The sequence below is a fragment of the Suncus etruscus genome, chromosome 2, assembly GCF_024139225.1.
Source record: "Suncus etruscus isolate mSunEtr1 chromosome 2, mSunEtr1.pri.cur, whole genome shotgun sequence".
Taxonomy (NCBI): Eukaryota; Metazoa; Chordata; class Mammalia; order Eulipotyphla; family Soricidae; genus Suncus; species Suncus etruscus.
Genome location: NC_064849.1, coordinates 97,316,600 through 97,336,763, shown reverse-complemented (window position 1 = coordinate 97,336,763; position 20,164 = coordinate 97,316,600).

The window sequence follows — 20,164 nt, the reverse complement described above, 5'->3', positions numbered from 1 at the left end:
TATTCCTTCTATCAGGGAAGAGAGGGATCTTAAAGGTTATTTAGTTTAAGCCTTGTTTTTGAAAAAGAAACATTTAATATTAGCCTTTAAATAGAATTTTTAGTTTAAATTTAAATTTTTCAACAAATGAATTCCTAGATTCAAATGGATAAAGGTCACTACCTGTTATATGTAGTATGTATGCCAGAGAAACTAAAATATATATGTCCACATAGTTTTTAAAATAAATGATATATACTCTACATGTAACTCATGCACACCAAATCTAGATAATATGTAGTGCTTATAGTTAGATATACATACTTATAAATGTGTACTATATATCACATATAAATTTCCTTAAATTTTTTATAAATTTGAGCTTCACTAAGTTTAAATGGAATTAAGATTTAAATTTAATTTAAATTTTAAATTAAAACTTGTATTAAGCTTATAATTAAAATTAAGATTTGCAAACTTTTAAGTTTTACAAGTTTTCAAAAAACATGACTTTGTAAATTATAGCTTTAGGCTGGCTGTAAAATAGTGCTTTCAATTCCAAAGCATCCAATAAAGTGAAGTTGATGATTATTATCTACCATGATATAACTAAAATTCTTGGAATACAAAGTGTTGCGTTGCTTAGTAACTATTAGTATAATCATATCCCAGCTTAGTTTATATTTGACTAACCTTAAATGATCTCATTAAAAAAGAGATTTCATTAGAAGTTAAGGTTATAATGAGAATACTTATTGTCAGTTATGTTTGTGGTTTTGATAATATCTTTGTTCATTTCGTTGGCTTAGCCAAATATGATACCCTAGGTCTGATAGCTAACTGGTTGACCTACTTTTAAAGACCTATGGAAGGTATATGGTTTTAGTAACTTAAATCCTGAAAATATCCAATTTTTAATGAGCTTGTACATATGAATCTGGAATAGATTAGCAGATAATTAGGTTTCTTACATAATTTCATTGGAAACGCACATTGAAGATTTCTGAAAAGCTGTAATAATTTTATCATTAAGATTTACAGTTTTGGAGCTGGAGAGATGGTGCAGTGTGAGTAGAGTGCTTGCCTCACACTCCATTAAACTGGGCTGGATCCCCAAATAGTCCCCCCTCCCCAGGAGTGATCACTTAGTGCAGGGGTGGCAAACAGGATTTTTACCCTCACTCAAAATGGCAAAATGCAATATGTGTTTAATATATTCTTGTTAAAATTATATGCTTTTGTATGAGTGTTTGTCTGTTTTGGCAGGTCACTGCATGGTGTGGCTTTCTGACTCTCACAGTTTAAATTTTCAGCTCTTTGTGTCGAACTTGTTCACCACCCCTGACTTAGTGCAATGCCAGGTGTAAGCCCTGTGCACCCTTGAATATGGCTTATAAGAAAAATAACCTATAGCTTTACCATCTGTACATTTATTAAAACACAAATATCTGAAAGATTGAAGATACTACTTTTAATTTAATTTATTACTTTTAGTGTTTAACACAAATTATTTCCATTACTTATAATTCCTATTTCTTGAATTCAAATAGGAACTTGTCCTACGTCCTCAATAATTTAGAAAATTTCAGGTGGCAATTTATAGTGTGATTTGGTGCTTGAATAAACTAAAGGCAAGAATGATTTCATTTTGTTTTTATTTTATCTTATTTTTGTGGAGGGGCCACAAAAATGTGCTCAGGCCATACTCTTAAGTCTCTTATTTCTGGCAGGGCTGAGGGACCAAAATTGGGTCAGGAATAGAACCTGGACAGGTTGCAAGTAAGGAAAATGCCTATCCACTGTACTAAAAGTGACTGTCTAATACCCAAAGATAAACAGCAGAACAGCCAAACAGTCCCTGTTTCAATCTATTATAGAACTCATTTCTTCCACATTTTTTTTTCTCACCACAGAGTAAGAATTGTTCTATGATTTTTCCAGTGGAAACATAATCTTCTAATTGAAGACTGAAACACAAACTGGCCTGGAGAACTCCTGCTGAGTTTTGTTCCTTTTATTGTTGAAATACAGCTATGAGCTCTGCTTTCAAAAAATAGGAGCCTTCTGGCCAGCCGTTTCCTTTATTTGCACCCTTGCTAGCTAAATTTCCCTTAAAACAACAACAAATGGTATCATGCTGTCAGACTAACGATGCATGATGAGTCTAAACTGGATTAAAGCCATTTAATTTGGGGCCGGGCGGTGGCGCTAAAGGTAAGGTGCCTGCCTTGCCTGCGCTATCCTTGGATGGACCGCGGTTCGATCCCCCGGTGTCCCATATGGTCCCCCAAGCCAGGAGCAACTTCTGAGCGCATAGCCAGGAGTAACCCCTGAGCGTCACCGGGTGTGGCCCAAAAACCAAAAAAAAAAAAAAAAAAAGCCATTTAATTTATCATACAGTTTATTGCCATGGCAGTGTCCAATTAGGAGTCACCATCTGCATTTTCTGGAAATGCAGCAGCATGCTCAATAGTCTGACATAAAATCAAGGTTAGCAAAGGGAAAGATATATGATGGCAACAGAAAGAAAGGATTTTGACTGATATCAGTATAGAAAACAAATATGATTAATGACAATGAGTGGTATGAAAGGACAAGCTTGGAAGAGATAGGACAGATCTGAGAGAGACATTTTCTCTTCATAGAAGTCAAATGACAGAGCAACTGAAATTTCAGTTGACTTTCTGGAGTAAAATTATTTGGAACGGCTATTAAAATTTCCTTCTGTAACAAGATGCTGACGTGTAACACATAGTGAGCATATAGATAGATGAAGAAATAAACAAACTGATTTAACAAAGTGCAAAAACCAACCCTGAAGGCAATTACAGATTTCATCACTCAGGCAGGATCCTGGAGGCTATAATAAACACTACTGCTGTTTGCCAATATTCTCAGCTCTCTTTTCTTTCTGGACACACTAACGGCCATTCTTGCCGGGGCTTCTGAATTTGGGCATGACTGAATGAACCAAGAAATGTGAGCAAGCAGTAACTTATGTCCTTTCCAGGTGGGGATACCAAGAATTTGGGTGTTCCTCTTTACTCCTTTTCCCTACAGTGCTGATGAGGAAATCATGAGTTAATATGGATAGACTGTTGACTGAAGATAGCAGATTGAATTGCTAAACCAACAGAAGACCATCTGCTTTGGAGAACTACCTGTAACTACAGCAGGCTTTGTTTGAGCAAGAAATAAACCTTTGTTGTTGTAAATCAATGCATAGCAGATGGCATATTCCGGAGAGGCTCAGGATGCCTATTCTATTATTCAACATGATTTTTTTTTTTTTTGCTACATTTAATAGCACTCAGGGGTTACTCCTGGCTCTGCACTCAGAAATTGCTTCCGCAGGCTCCGGAGATCAAATGGGATTGAACCCAGGTCCGTTTCAGGTTGGCAGACTGCAAGGCATATGCTGTCCCCCTTTGCTATTAGTCCTCAACATGCTCTTTTGAGTGAAATTGTCACTCACCTCTCAAAAGGGCAGATCCTATTCACCCTCACCTTTATTTAATTTGGATGGAAGAAGTGAAGCTGCGTGACTGTCAAACTAGACCAGAAAAGCCTAGAAAATTTTTCTTGGGCATCCACTTTCTTGAATCCTTGCTCTTCACTTGCTCCCGTTCAGATTCAGCCTCCATAGAACCTGGTCTTCCCAAGAACATCTGCGGGTACCCTTATGAAGAGTTTTAACTAACCTGAATTATTCTTGCCAGGCACCAATGATAAGCGTGAAGAAGCCTTCAAATAATTTTATTCCCCAGATCATATCCCAGACATTACACAGAAACCAAGAGACACCATGCATAGGCATGGTGAGTATTAAAAAAAAAAAGATTTCTGCTTTACACCACAAAATTGAGGTAGGTTGTTATAAAGAAAATTACAATGGGAACTTATAATGCTATCACACCATAATTTTAGCTCATACTAATATAAGAACATTTTTATCATTATAAATTTTTAGATTTATTTGGTATACTTTGTTTTAGAGATACATTATCACACTACACTCACCACTAAAATAGAAATTTGTAAAGTTAAAAATATAGGATGAAAATAATGTTTTGTTTTGTTTTGTTTTGCTGAGAGGACCATATTCAGTATCACTGTCTTGGGTACATTTATAAAAGCTTATATTTTTTAGTGAATCTCCTTAACTATATAGTCTCTTTAACTGTAAACTAGATACCCAGTGCCTTATTTTTTTAAATGTAAAATTTTATGAACTGAATTGACTAGGGTATAGAATTTGTTTTGGGGACATACCTAGGGACTCTCAGGGCTTACTCTTGGCTTTACACTCATTATTCACTCTTGGTGGATTTGGCGGATCACATGAAATCCTGGGGATAGAACCCTCGTTGGCCACATGCAAGGCAAATGTTGTAACAGCTATGTAACTATCACTATGCCCCCCTAGGTATAAAAATTTTTATTGTAACATCTAGTCACGATTTATTCAGAGAAGTGCACTCAAGTAAACAAGTTGTACATTAAAATGTTTAAATATGGAGCCAGAGCGATAGTATAGTGGGTAGGGTGTTTGCCTTTCACCTGGCCAACCCAGGGTTCGATCCCTAGCATCCAAAATGGCTACCTGAGTCTGCCAAGAGTCATTTCTAATCACAGAGCCAGGAGTAACTCTCGAGAGCTACTGGGTAGTGGCGCCCCAAACAAACAAACAAATAACAACAAAATGTTTAATCATGATGGAATTCTATAAAAAAAAGAGAGCCTTGCATTGGGGTAATTGATTTTTCAGATATAGACTATTGTGATGTGTGATATGTTTCATATCCTGCCATGCTATTGTAAAAAGTCTTAGTGGATATTGATCTTCCCCTTCAAATTATTAGTATAGAATATTTTAACCAAACTATTAGAATTTAGAAGTTCACAATTTAGAAGTTTACTCCATATTTATACATAGAAGCAAAGATGCTAGGACTTAAAAAGTATAAAAGGGAGTTGAAAATATTACACATAAATATAAAACTGATTATTTAGATTAAATTTGAGGTTCCACAATTCTAAGGCCAAATGGTCACCATTAATTTCATCCACACTAGTATAGGCATCATTGAAGAAAGTTTTGTTTGACAGCTTCTTTTATTTAATTTAATTTAATTTTTTAAATAATTTTTATTGTGGCCAAAGTGAATTATGAATCTTTCACAGTAATATTTAAGGTTCATAGTGACAATGAATCAGGGCCATTCCCACCACCAACGTTATTCTCCCTCCACCCCTGTTCCCAGCATACACCCCATACCTCCCACCTTTGACCCCTGGACTGCTAGTATAACCGGTCCCCTCTGTGTATAGCTTGTTGAAGATTGGCTATTGGTTCTGTTGTGTCATAGCTTCTTACTTAAAGTTTGCAGGCCAATTTTCTTTCTTCTTTTTTTTCTTTTTTGGCTTTTAAGCCACACTCAGTGATGCTCATGGGTTATAAGAGTTATTCCTGGGTATGCACTCAGAAATTGCACTTGGCTTGGGGGACTGTGTGATGCCTGGGATCAAACCAAGGCTAGTCCTGGATCAACCGAATGCAAGGCAAATGCCCCACTGCTGCACTATTGCTCTGGCCCCATTGCAGGCCAATTTTCATACTCAAAATGCCTTGGGAGAATTATATCCCAGAGAAAACATACAATGAATATTGCCAATCTTCAGAGAAGAAAAAAATATTTCAAAGGACCAAACCCAGACAAAGCAAGAAACAAGTTCTACTCTGAAGACAATGATATATACATGATGATTTCTTGTCTTTTGTATCTCACTCACAGCAATGAGACAGGCAGAATGGAAATGTATTTGTTAGAGTTCAGAATCAGGTGATGTATAATTCACTAAATATGTAGCACAGATTCTAATAGAAGCATGATAAAATAGGGGAGAGATATGGTCTGATGTGGTCTAGGAATTGACAAGACTGGAAATTAGATAACAGCTATTCTTTCAACTGGCTGTATAAATCACTTTTGATGTATAGTTTCTTTATTTTTAATATGAGGACAATAATAGTCATTGAAAAGCATTCTTTTGAGGAGGGGAAACCACATGCATAATACTTCTGGAATAGAGTGAGTATTGATAAAGGATTATTTATTAAAGTATTTTAATAAAATATAACTGGTAGCTATTTATTCTATACAAAGTTACCCACCTTAAATAACCGTTGAATTACACAATATATATCTATATCCTTATGTATATCCTCTTGACTTGCCTTTCCATTTGGTTTCATAATTCAAGTTATTAGGGGATTCTCCTCTCAAATGATAAGTAATAGCCATTCTCAAACCTGGGCATATACCTGTTTAGGTTTATGCTGTAGAGATGCACACCTTCATGTCCAAAGACTTATTCCACGAATAAGACTTGGCTTAGTGAACTGTCATTATTCCCATGCTTTAATCAACAGCAATAGCAATAACTGTTATTATATAACACACATGCTGTGACCGTGACCAGCAAGCCAATTATTCACATACACAATCAGTGTGGCATTCTAAGAAATTCTTTGATTAGCACAGGGTGAATTGCTGCTCCTCCTGCAATAATCTCTTCTTCCCATTTCATCTCTCTCGCTCTCTTCTGGATGCTACTCGTGCCTCATTCCACACACATGCACACGAACACACACCATTCATCATTATTTCTGCCAAGATGCAGAAAGTCAGCTACCTTGTTCAGGTGCAGTCCTCAGGGCACAGGAGGGTATTTGCCCATTTGTTCAAGTCTGAAACAGGAGCAGGGTTCCAGGAATCAGCTCAAGCTGCTGTACCTATGGAATAAGTTAATTATAGCATATTGATGACAGAGACCCCTGCTGACATATTTCTAATTCAATCACATCAAGCTTTTTTCCTTTAATGAATTTTGATCATTTTCTCAGATCACTGAGGTTTGATTGATTGACCTTTTGGAAAAATTGTAGCTCACCAAAATTTTGCTTTCTAAAGTTTAGGATTAAATTAAATATATATGAATGTATTTTATACCCCAAAGGGAAAGAATATCTCATGGTAGAATGTTCATAGAATTACAGATCTGTTAAGTTGGAAGACGCCTTCATTGAAGCAAAGGAGCTTAACTTATTAGTGTACATTTAAGAAAACAAATATTTATAACTCTCAAATAATTTATGGGATTAAAAACTCTTGGAAACTATGAAAATATTTCTTCTGTTTATTGTGTAAGTGGTTTATGACATTTAAAACATTTAGAAGTTATTTTTTATTTTATTGTAAGTATTCTTTATGTGTCATAAATCAGTGTAAATATTTCAAAGTCACAAACATAAATTTTTTAATATTTAGAAATGTTTTTATTTATTTATTTTTGTTTGTTTTTGGAGCCACGCCCAGTGATACTCAGGGTACTCCTGGCTATGCGCTCAGAAATCACTCCTGACTTGGGGAGCCATATGGGATGCCAGGGGAGCAAATTGCAGTCCCTCCCAGGCTAGCGCTAGCAAGGCAGACGCCTTACTGTTCTGTGCCACTGCTCTAGCCCCTGATTTTATATTTTTTAAAACAAAGATATCTTATAAAAATTCATCATATATTCCATTTAAAATAAAGCTAGGGAAGAAAAAACCTTAAGTCATTTTTGACTTTCCTTTCTCCCTCTTATTTATTATTTTTGTAAATTCTGCCTTTAAATAAAATGAAAAGGGCAGCAGTTTTCAAATTCTTCACTGCCACCCTATTGGTCTAACTGATGACTACATTAATCTCCTGTCTGAACTCCCTCCTGGTTTCTTTCAGGCTATTTCCAATATGACCCTTTGAAAATATTGGATCCTTTCACTTCTCTACTTAGAAATTTATTGATTGCTCCCAATCTCAGTCAAAGTCAAAATTATTATCACCAATTACAAGATTCATCAGGATTTGACACAGATAGCTCTTTGAAATTTTCTCCTCTTAGTCAAGTCACCCCATTTCCCTCACTTATGCCCTCTATCTGATCTGGTTTCCTTAGCACTTTGGGGATAAATCAAGCATGTTCCTGTTTCAGAGCTTTTGCAGATGCAGTTCCTACTGTTTGTAATCCTCTTTCCTCAAGTATGTTGCCTGGGTTTTATTGTTTTTTCCTTTGTGTTTTTTGCTCAAGATTCTCAATATTACTATTTCAGTTTCTGTTTACTTTTGCTTTCTTTTAAAAAATATCAATTTTGTCTTTTGACTTGGGGAAAAATGCAATTATTCTGCCCCTATTATTTAGAAGGTCCTGTTCTCATTCATCCTGCTCCATGGGCAAAGTGACTTGTCCACATAGAATGCACTTCTTCAGTCCCTCTTCCTCAGTGACCTTTTTTTTTTTTTTTTTTGGGCCACACCCGGTGACGCTCAGGGGTTACTCCTGGCTATGCGCTCAGAAGTCGCTCCTGGCTTGGGGGACCATATGGGACGCCGGGGGATCGAACCGCGGTCCGTCTCCTAGGCTAGCGCAGGTAAGGCAGGCACCTTACCTCGAGCGCCACCGCCCGGCCCCCCTCAGTGACCTTAATCCCACTTCCAAGACAGTACTGCTGCTAGGCACTTTATAGATCTGAAAAGAGCTACAAGAATAGCTGAAAATGGCATTTGGATCTGTGGGATAGAGTGCAAACACGCATATGATTGAGAATCCCAATATCTAGGACTTTCTTGGAAGTGAGGATAGAGCAAATAGAAGCAAAGGGGGATTCTAATTAGATGCAGAACTCTTCATTTTGTAAGACAAAATTTTGAGGAGTCTAGAATACAACTTTTATCACAGCTTCCTAAGGCATAAAAAGGCTTACGATCTGGACTGCAAGTTGTTTCATGATTGATTTCACAATTTGCCAAATTTAGACATATAATATGCATCTTTTCATTTGTATTTCCCCTCCCCTGAAAGACTTGAAGCATTTATAGCCATTCATGACTACTCTATTGCTTCCCTTCTCACAAACACTATATATTACTCCAAACTTCCTTTAATATTTTTGCTTAGTATTGAGCATTACCTAACATATTTTTATTGTTGTCTTCTAAACAGAGGCTGCAAGCTTCAAGAACAGGATTGTTTTCTGTTCTGTTCATTGCTATTTCTTAAATGGATGAATGGTGGATAGTTGGTGGATATCCTTTAATGAGCCCCAATGATTTCACATGTGTTGTGACATCCTAATCTAATTACCCCATGAAACTAAACTTTAATAATTCTATTTTAATTACAATGTAGTTTCAGATGATTGAAATGACTTCCCAAGATCATAAAGTTTCCAAGTATGAGAGGTAGAATTTGATCAGAGATCTCACCAACTTTAAAGCTCATACTCTTTCACCATATTGCCTGTATATAGGGAAATTTACAAATGTCATATTTAATATGGTACAAGGGTTTAAATTCCATTAACTTAGCTAGCTCTCATTCTCTCTCTTTTTAAATTTAAACATGGAATGATTAGAGAGCTTGAGAAATTAACATTTTTCAGTTAGTAATTGGAATTTATTTACTCACTTCAATTGACTTAAATAGGTAGGGATGGCAATAAAACATATATTTTTTGGGGAAATTTATCCATGATGCTTGGACTGAAAATATTTAGAAAAACAATGAGTAATTTCTACTAGTCATATGAATTCAAGATAGATAACTGTTTTTTTCCCACTGAAAGTCCTCAACTCAAAATCCAGTGTGGGGTTGGGGAATCTGAAATGAATCTGAAAGAGATGACTAGAAATAACTGATGATCCACCAGGTGGCTTCTTATTTGCTTGAAACTTTTGAAAACCACATCTTACTCAATACAATTGAATAATTAACTAACATTGTGCCTATCCAACCTTATACTTTTTAGAATCCCCTCCTGCTTATTCTACAAACTTTTAATAATACAAAACAGATATATTCGTGAGCCCATGTGAGCCTCCTAGAATAGGTCATCACTTTGGACTCACTAATAAGTCTAAGACTGAGCAAATATTCAGGCAGAAAAAGTAAGATCTTTTAATAGAGACAGAAATAGTTGATGGAAGAGGAACTTTTTTTGAGATGGTGCTAAAAAGAATTCCATGAGTCTTGAATGACTGGAGCCCATTTTCCTTCCATAGGAAGAAAATATATCAAAGCAAGAAGCCAACACAGAGTAAAACAGGAACAATAGAAAGGAAAGGAGTCGTGATATTGCTCCTTGAGTATTGTTTGTGAAGATTATGTATGAAATCAGTCCAGAATTTTTCCCCCAAACTGTGGAGCTACTAGTATTTATTTATGTGTCTAATTTTTCTTGGGACAGTTTGGATATTATCTTCCTGTCTCTTGCAACCAAACAACTATACTTTAATTAGGCAGTATAATATCAACATAAGTGATCCTAGATTTAGAACATTCACCAATGTAACAAGAATAATGAGTCAGAGGCCTCAAACTCGAGTTTGTATTTACAATGACCCACAAAATGCCTTTCATTCTATGGTGGCTAAAGCTAAAAGGCATTATTGTGGCAACAAAGAATGAGATGCTGGCATGCTCTGGCCTTCTCTTAGCTTCCCCTAAAATTTTATGGCCCATCTTCCTTTATAAAGAGCACTCCAATTAAATAAGGAGAAAGGGCACAATACATTTTCTCCTTTGCTCAGGCCTCTTGCTCTCAGCATATTAAGAAAAAACCACAGACTTACATCTGCATATTCGTAACCCAGGGTGAACCTGATACTAAAAAAAACTATCAGTAGCAAGAAAAAAAATGCTTCTGAATTTCAAGGGAATTCTTGGCTGTTAGATTAAGGGAACAAATAAACCAGGCTTTTTCAAGGATTGGGCCACTAGACCATAGATTTACTTAGGGAATGTGGCAAATTCCTTAAGGCATTTATTTATATACAAACCCAAATATTTTCTTTTCTTGTAAATATAAAGTTGGTGATTTTGGCAACAAGTGTTGGAAATTTTCTGTACTTTCCACTAAAGGCAAGTTTACTACCAACAAAGAGCCTCTTTTGCTCTGTCTTAAGTTCAACTTAAATCATCAATATTCACCAACAATATAATGGGTATTTGTAGCTGGGTCTGTACTTGTCTGAAATTTTTCCCTTTAATTTTTATTAAATAAGGTGCTTTAGACATGAAGTAACTTCACAGCATCATGTGACAATATTTTTCACACACACACACACACACACACAAAAGAGCAACAGTATACAGGATCAATTCTCTCACATGCTAAGATATGTTACTGTGTTAAAGTGCCAGATGAAACACTGTCTTGTGAAAGCAAATTCGTCCCATTGAAAGCTAAGAATGGTTTTTATAGTAGAAAAAAATAGTTGAAAAAATTCCCAGTGGAGTTCTATTTTGTGACATGTGAAAACAATATGAAATACATCATTAATATTTATTATGAGTTTCATTGAAACAAAATTACGCCCATTTTGTTACATGCTATCAGCGTCTAATTTAATACTAAAGTGTCAAAGTTGGCTTATTTCAGCTGCAACCATATGGCTTGCATAGCCAAAAATATTTACAACATGCTCACTACAAAAACAAACAAACAAAAACCGTTTTCTATTTATACTACTATATACAGACCTATCCCCAAACTTCTTTTGTTAGTATCCCTTGGCAGTAATAAAAGAGTTATAATGATTCAATGAAAGACCAACCAGCGTTCTCATTCTGGCTTCATGCCCAGCCTTCTGTGTTATCATAGAAAGTGTTCAATTTCTTTTTTTTTTTTTTTTTTTTTTTTTTTTTAATTTTTTTTTTTATTTAAACACCTTGATTACATACATGATTGTGTTTGGGTTTCAGTCATAAAAGGAACACCACCCATCACCAGTGCAACATTCCCATCACCCAAGTCCCAAATCACCCTCCTCCCCACCCAACCCCCGCCTGTACCCTAAACAGGCTCTACATTTCCCTCATACATTCTCAATATTAGGACAGTTCAAAATGTAGTTATTTCTCTAACTAAACTCATCACTCTTTGTGGTGAGCTTCCTGAGGTGAGCTGGAACTTCCAGCTCTTTTCTCTTTTGTGTCTGAAAATTATTATTACAAGGGTGTCTTTCATTTTTCTTAAAACCCATAGATGAGTGAGACCATTCTGCGTTTTTCTCTCTCTCTCTGACTTATTTCACTCAGCATAATAGATTCCATGTACATCCATGTATAGGAAAATTTCATGACTTCATCTCTCCTGACAGCTGCATAATATTCCATTGTGTATATGTACCACAGTTTCTTTAGCCATTCATCTGTTGAAGGGCATCTTGGTTGTTTCCAGAGTCTTGCTATGGTAAATAGAGCTGCAATGAATATAGGTGTAAGGAAGGGGTTTTTGTATTGTATTTTTGTGTTCCTAGGGTATATTCCTAGGAGTGGTATAGCTGGATCGTATGGGAGCTCGATTTCCAGTTTTTGGAGGAATCTCCATATCGCTTTCCATAAAGGTTGAACTAGACAGCATTCCCACCAGCAGTGGATAAGAGTTCCTTTCTCTCCACATCCCCGCCAACACTGTTTATTCTCATTCTTTGTGATGTGTGCCATTCTCTGGGGTGTGAGGTGGTATCTCATCGTTGTTTTGATTTGCATCTCCCTGATGATTAGTGATGTGGAACATTTTTCCATGTGTCTTTTGGCCATGCGTATTTCTTCTTTGTCAAAGTGTCTGTTCATTTCTTCTCCCCATTTTTTGATGGGGTTAGATGTTTTTTTCTTGTAAAGTTTTGTCAGTGCCTTGTATATTTTGGAGATTAGGCCCTTGTCTGATGGGTATTGGGTGAATAGTTTCTCCCACTCAGTGGGTGGCTCTTGTATCCTGGGCACTATTTCCTTTGAGGTGCAGAAGCTTCTCAGCTTAATATATTCCCATCTGTTAATCTCTGCTTTCACTTGCTTGGAGAGTGCAGTTTCCTCCTTGAAGATGCCTGTAATGTCCTGGAGTGTTTTGCCTATGTGCTGTTCTATATATCTTATGGTTTTGGGGCTGATATCGAGGTCTTTAATCCATTTGGATTTTACCTTTGTACATGATGTTAGCTGGGGGTCTAAGTTTAATTTTTTGCAAGTGGCTATCCAATTGTGCCAACACCACTTGTTGAAGAGGCTTTCCCTGCTCCATTTAGGATTTCCTGCTCCTTTATCAAAAATTAGATGGTTGTATCTCTGGGGAACATTTTCTGAGTATTCAAGCCTATTCCACTGATCTGAGGACCTATCCTTATTCCAATACCATGCTGTTTTGATAACTGTTGCTTTGTAGTACAGTTTAAAGTTGGGAAAAGTAATTCCTCCCATATTCTTTTTCCCAATGATTGCTTTAGCTATTCGAGGGTGTTTATTGTTCCAAATGAATTTCAAAAGTGTCTGATCCACTTCTTTGAAGAATGTCATGGGTATCTTTAGAGGGATGGCATTAAATCTGTATAATGCCTTGGGGAGTATTGACATTTTGATGATGTTAATCCTGCCAATCCATGAGCAGGGTATGTGTTTCCATTTCCGTGTGTCCTCTCTTATTTCTTGGAGCAGAGTTTTATAGTTTTCTTTGTATAGGTCCTTCACATATTTAGTCAAGTTGATTCCAAGATATTTGAGTTTGTGTGGTACTATTGTGAATGGGGTTGTTTTCTTAATGTCCATTTCTTCTTTATTACTGTTGGTGTATAGAAAGGCCATTGATTTTTGTGTGTTAATTTTGTAGCCTGCCACCTTGCTATATGAGTCTATTGTTTCTAGAAGCTTTTTGATAGAGTCTTTAGGGTTTTCTAAGTAGAGTATCATGTCATCTGCAAACAGTGAGAGCTTGACTTCTTCCTTTCCTATCTGGATTCCCTTGATATCCTTTTCTTGCCTAATCGCTATAGCAAGTACTTCCAGTGCTATGTTGAATAGGAGTGGTGAGAGAGGACAGCCTTGTCTTGTGCCAGAATTTAGAGGGAAGGCTTTCAGTTTTTCTCCATTGAGGATAATATTTGCCACTGGCTTGTGGTAGATGGCCTTCACTATATTGAGAAAGGTTCCCTCCATTCCCATCTTGCTGAGAGTTTTGATCAAGAATGGGTGTTGGACCTTATCAAATGCTTTCTCTGCATCTATTGATATGATCATGTGGTTTTTATTTTTCTTGTTATTGATGTTGTGTATTATGTTGATAGATTTACGGATGTTAAACCAGCCTTGCATTCCTGGGATGAAACCTACTTGATCGTAGTGGATGATCTTCTTAATGAGGCATTGAATCCTATTTGCCAGGATTTTGTTGAGGATCTTTGCATCTGCATTCATCAGTGATATTGGTCTGTAATTTTCTTTTTTGGTAGCGTCTCTGTCTGGTTTAGGTATCAAGGTAATGTTGGCTTCATAAAAGCTATTTGGAAGTGTTTCTGTTTGTTCAATTTCATGAAAGAGTCTTGCCAAGATTGGCAGTAGTTCCTCTTGGAAAGTTTGATAGAATTCATTAGTGAATCCATCTGGACCTGGGGTTTTGTTTTTCGGCAGACATTTGATTACTGTTTTAATTTCATCAATGGTGATGGGGGTGTTTAGATATGCTACATCCTCTTCCTTCAACCGTGGAAGATTATAAGAGTCCAAGAATTTATCCATTTCTTCCAGGTTCTCATTTTTAGTGGCGTAGAGTTTTTCAAAGTAGTTTCTGATTACCCTTTGAATCTCTGTCATATCAGTAGTGATCTCTCCTTTTTCATTCCTGATACGAGTGAAAGTGTTCAATTTCTATTGGACCTTCCCTCACTCTCTTTCCAGCTCTAAGATTCTTTTATCTCACAAACAGTTGATGCTAACTGCAGAAAGGCTGACGATCTTTGGTGCCCATTCTTTTTGAGTAGAGAAGGTACCTTTCCAGGTTCATGATTCTGCAAAATGAATACAGCATTTCTACAGTCATTCTGAGTTTGTACCCAGAAATCCATCCTGGAAGGTCGATGGGATGCTGGGAATCAAGTTGGCCAAGTGCAAGACAAACACCCTAATACTGTGCTATCTCTCCGACCTCTCTACACTCATTCTGATCCCTAACAAAGTCCATATAACTTTATTTTTAAAACTGTGGCCATAATTACAGAAGTAAAATGAAGTAGAAAATGGAAGGAACTGATACTGAGTAGTATCCAGCTTGCCAAATCCTTTGTTCTGATTGTGGAGAGTCACATACGATGTGACTAATCAGCCAAGGTCCCCACATGATCAGACAAGTTTCTTTTTGTTGTCTCAGGGGCGTAGTGCTGGCTTGGATCCTCTGGACAAATGCCTCAGTTGTCCTCTTAACTTGACAAATGAATATCTGCTCAGAACCAACACACTTGGCAGTACGAATCTGCACTGGAAAATCAAAATTGCACACAGCATAGTTTGCAAGTGATACATTTCTTTGTCTTGTGAGTCTTCAAACACATTCAAAGCTATTTTCAAAAGCTTTGTGAGAATGGGAAAGTTTGTGTTGTGCCAATAAGTATTTTTAAATTCAATTTACAAGGCTTTGAAAATCTTGAGCTGATGAGGAACAATTTAGTACCTGATCATAATGTTTTATGAATGTGATACATGGTTCTAATAAAATGACCTACATTTACCCTTGTGTCTTATCCAGAAAGGAAAATTCTGAGCAATTAATGCTCAGATTAATTAATTAATGTTATAATTAATTAATTAATGTTATAAGACTTTCAATCCCTCGATCCACCTGAGTAATAGAAAGTTGTTAATGAATGCATAGACATAAATTTAAATGATAACTATAGTATGGTGTGAAAGAAGTTGAATATATCTTAAATTACTATTTTGTGTGTTTCAATCTCATTTTGCCTTTCTGAATGATCACAAAAGATCTTAAATTGGTGTCCAGCTCCAAAAGCAAGGCAAAAAGTCAACTGCCCAAATTCTCTGAATCCAACCTCAACCTTTGTCTCAATGCTATTGGTTCTGGCATGTATTGTTATCATTTATACCTGTATCCATCTAGATCTACATATGTTTTGGGTCCAAATCCTGTTGAGCGAGACAATCCAGTGCCAGGGATCAAATTCAAGCTCCCACATTTAAAGCATACACTCAATTCATTGCAGTATCTCTCAAGTCTTCATTTTAATATTTTTACACACTCTTCAAAGAAGTATATGCAAGAAATGTTCCATTCAATAGAAGCAGGAACTCAAAAGTAGCATAAAATAAATTTTTCTGGATTTTTATAATTTTATGAGAATCTCAGATCTGCTGTCACACACACAGCCCATTGAGGAAAATATTACATAGAAATGCAGCCCCAGACAGAATACAAAGCTTCTATGAGGAAAGAAGGTGAGACAGGAGACAGAGTTTACAGTTGAGCAGTTGCAGTTGTTTCAGATCCCAGATGAAGATGGGGCTGGGACAGGGAGTGACATGTCTGAGATGCCAGCCTCCACTTTGTAGGACAGGACTTACTATCTGTGTGCTTCTCTTTGCATTTACCAGAGAGCTCCACCTATAAGAACTCTTATTCACTGTTGATGGGAATGCCCTCTAGTCCAACCTTTATGGAAAGTGATATGGAGATTCCTCCAAAAACTAGAAATTGAGCTCTCATACGATCCAGCTATACCACTCCTAGGGATATACCCTAGGAAAACAAAAACACAATACAAAAATCCCTTCCTCAACCTATATTTATTGCCGCACTATTTACAATAGCTAGACTCTAGAAACAACCAAGATGCCTTTCAACAAATGAATGGCTAAAGAAACTGTGGTACATATACACAATGGAATATTATGCAGCTATCAGGAGAGATGAAGTCATGAAATTTTCTTATACATAGATGTGCATGGAATCTATTATGCTGAGTGAAATAAGTCAGAGGGAGAGAGATAGATGCAGAATAGTCTCCCTCATCTATGGGTTTTAAGGAAAATAAAAGAAATTTTTACAATAATTCTGAGACAATTCTGAGGAGGGTTTGAAGGTCCAGCTCACGACATGCTTCTCTTTGCATCTACCAGAGAGTTCCACCTACATCTCTGTATCAAAAGTTCAAACTTGAAGTGATGAACTATTTTAAGAATTACTGTTAAAGATGGGAATATATTAAGCTGAGAAGCTTCTGTACCTCAAAGGAAATAATTCTCAGGATATAAGAGCCACCCCTGGAGTGGCAGAAACTATTTACCCAATACCCATCAGATAAGGAGCTAATATCCAAAATATACAAGGCACTGACAGAACTTTACAAGAAAAAAAACATCTAATCCAATCACAAAATGGGGAGAAGAAATGGACAGACACTTTTCCAAAGAAAAAATACAAATGGCCAAAAGGCACATGAAAATATGCTTCATATCACTAATAATCAGGGAGAATCAAATCAAAACAACTATGAGGTACCATCTCATGCCACAGAGACTGGCACACATCACAAAGAACAAGAACAAGCAGTGCTGGCGGGGATGTGAAGAGAAAAGAACTTTTATTCACTGCTGATGGGAATGCCCTCTAGTCCAACCTTTATGGAAAGTTATACGGAGATTACTATAAAAACTGGAAAGTGAACTCTCATACAATCCAGCTATACCACTCCTAGGGATATACCCTAGGAAAACAAAAATACAATACAAAAATCCCTTCCTTACACCTATATTCGTTGCAGTGCCAGACTTTGGAAACAATCAAGATGCCCTTCAACAGATGAATGGCTAAAGAAACTGTGGTACATATACACAATGGAATGTTATGCAGCCATCAGGACAGATGAAGTCATGAAATTTTCCTATACATGGATGTACATGGAATCTATTATGCTGAGTGAAATAAGTCAGAGGGAGAGAGGTAGATGCAAAATATTCTCCCTCATACATGGATTTTAAGAAAAATAAAAGACATTTTTACAATAATTCCCAGAGACAAAACAGAGGAGGGTTGGAAGGTCCAGCTCATGATATGAAGCTCAACAAAATGAGTAATGAGTGCAGTTAGAGAAATAACTACATTGAAAACTATCATAACAATGTGAATGAATGACGGAAGTAGAAAGTCTGTTTCAAGTGCAGGTTGGAGTCGGGTGGGGAAGAGGGAGATTTGGGACATTAGTGATGGGAATATTGCACTGGTGAGTGGGGGGTTCTTTACATGACTGAAACCCAACTACAATCATACTTGTAATCAAGGTGTTTAAATAAAGATGTTAATTAAAAAATCATACCCTAGCTAAAAATAAATTACTGTTAAGAATGAAGAAGGTACATTGACACAAATAGGTGGGAACACACTCACTTTCTCTCAGTGGGTCAAGCTATGTATATCAGAACTTCTTCTGCAACAAAGAATCTTCTACTTTTATTTATATTTTAAAAATTACTTTAAATAAATACTGATTTTTAAGGTTGTTTGCAATAAAGTTTTTTTTCAGTTAGAAAATTGTTCATTATTATAACCTCATTGTTTTATGGGATATAAGAAAAACAAAAGATAGTATGGTAATAATATCTGGAGACAATAAAAATAAGGGTCAGGATGTCCAGCTCAGTGTACACATCTTTCCAGGAAGAGCAATGAGTATAGTTAGAGTAGGGAAGGATCTTCTAGGACAATGATAGCTGGAACTGATTGCTCTGTACAAGAACTTGGTGCTGAAAGGAGAGAAAGTGACATATAAGACAACCTTCTATTAACAATAGTGCAAACCACAATGTCAAAAAGTAGAGAGAGAGAGAGAACGAGAGAGACAGAGATAGAAACATTAAGACAGAGAGACAGAAACATTGAGATAGAGAGACAGAAACATTGAGATGGAGAGACAGAAATATTGAGATGGAGAGACAGAGAGAGAGAGAGAGACAGAGAAGCAAAATGCCTGTCCTAGAGACAGGTGGATGGGATGGTGGTGGGATGGGAGGGAAATGGGAGACATCCATGGCAGAAATTGTGTGCACTGGTGAAGGATGGTATACATTGTATAATTGAAACTCAGCAACGAACAATTCTGTAATCATGGTGCTTAAATTAAGCAATTAAAAAAAAAGAAAATTGTTCATGATAGAGTTTCAGTCCTACAATGTACAAACATCTTCATCAATGCACAATTCCTGCCATCACTATCACTTGTTTCCCTCCCTCCCACCTTCACCCTCTCCCCTGCCTGCCTATATGGCAGACATTTTTCTTCTCTCTCTCTCTCTCTCTTTCTTTTTCTTTCTCTATCTCTCTTCCTCTATTTCTCAATCTCTTTCTCTTCCTCTGTCTCCTGGTTTTCTTTTTAGAGTCTCCTAGTTTTAATTATGCTACAAAGCAGACAAGCCTAGTCATCTGGAAAACCTGCCAGTGTGATACGGTTATTGCTTTGCTCCAATGCTGGGTCGCACCGTGTCTCAATACATTTATGTCCTGAGGAGAAGGCAGGATGTGGGATAATTGGAGAGGGCTTGCCTGGATGTCAAACTAAAAGGTTCCTGGAAACCTCTGTTTCAGTCTCATTTTACCTTTCTGGTAGATTATAGAAGGTCTTAAATTCCAAATTATCTTGAAGCCGAACTTCCCTGTACCCCCTTTAGAGCAGGGGTCTCAAACTCGCGGCCCTCCGTACAACATTTTGTGGCCCTGCCCTAGAGGAATCTCTTTTTGTTTTGTTTTGTTTTGTTTTAGTTGTTTGGGTCACACCCCCCAATGTTCAAGGCTTACTACTGACTTTGCACTCAAGGATCACCCCGACTTTGCCTCCTGCGGTCCCCAGGTAAATTGAGTTTGGTTCTGTGCAAACTGGCCCTATTCTGGAGGCATCTACAGGGCAAGCCAATTGAAATCTAATGGAGAGCAGAATGGGTGATTGTGGATTACATGAAGCAAAGCACACCAGGGGTCTCCATGAGGATGAAAATCAGATAGGTACACAGTAAGGTGCAAAGAACTTTTTTTTTTTTTGTTTTTTTTATCATTTTCCAATTTGTTACCATTAATTTATCTGTTTCAAAATCAAACAAAAATGATCAGGCTGAGAGATAGTTCAAATAGCAAGTGGCATAGTCTGCATGCAGGAGACTCAGGTTTGATCTCCTGAATGGATGGCATTGTACCCCAAACACTGTCAGGACTGACCCTCAAGCACCAAGCTGGAAGTAGTTCCTGAACACTTTTAGTTACAGCTCCCAAGTCAAAAAGATGTTATTGGCACTGGAAGTGACAAAGGAAAATAAAGAG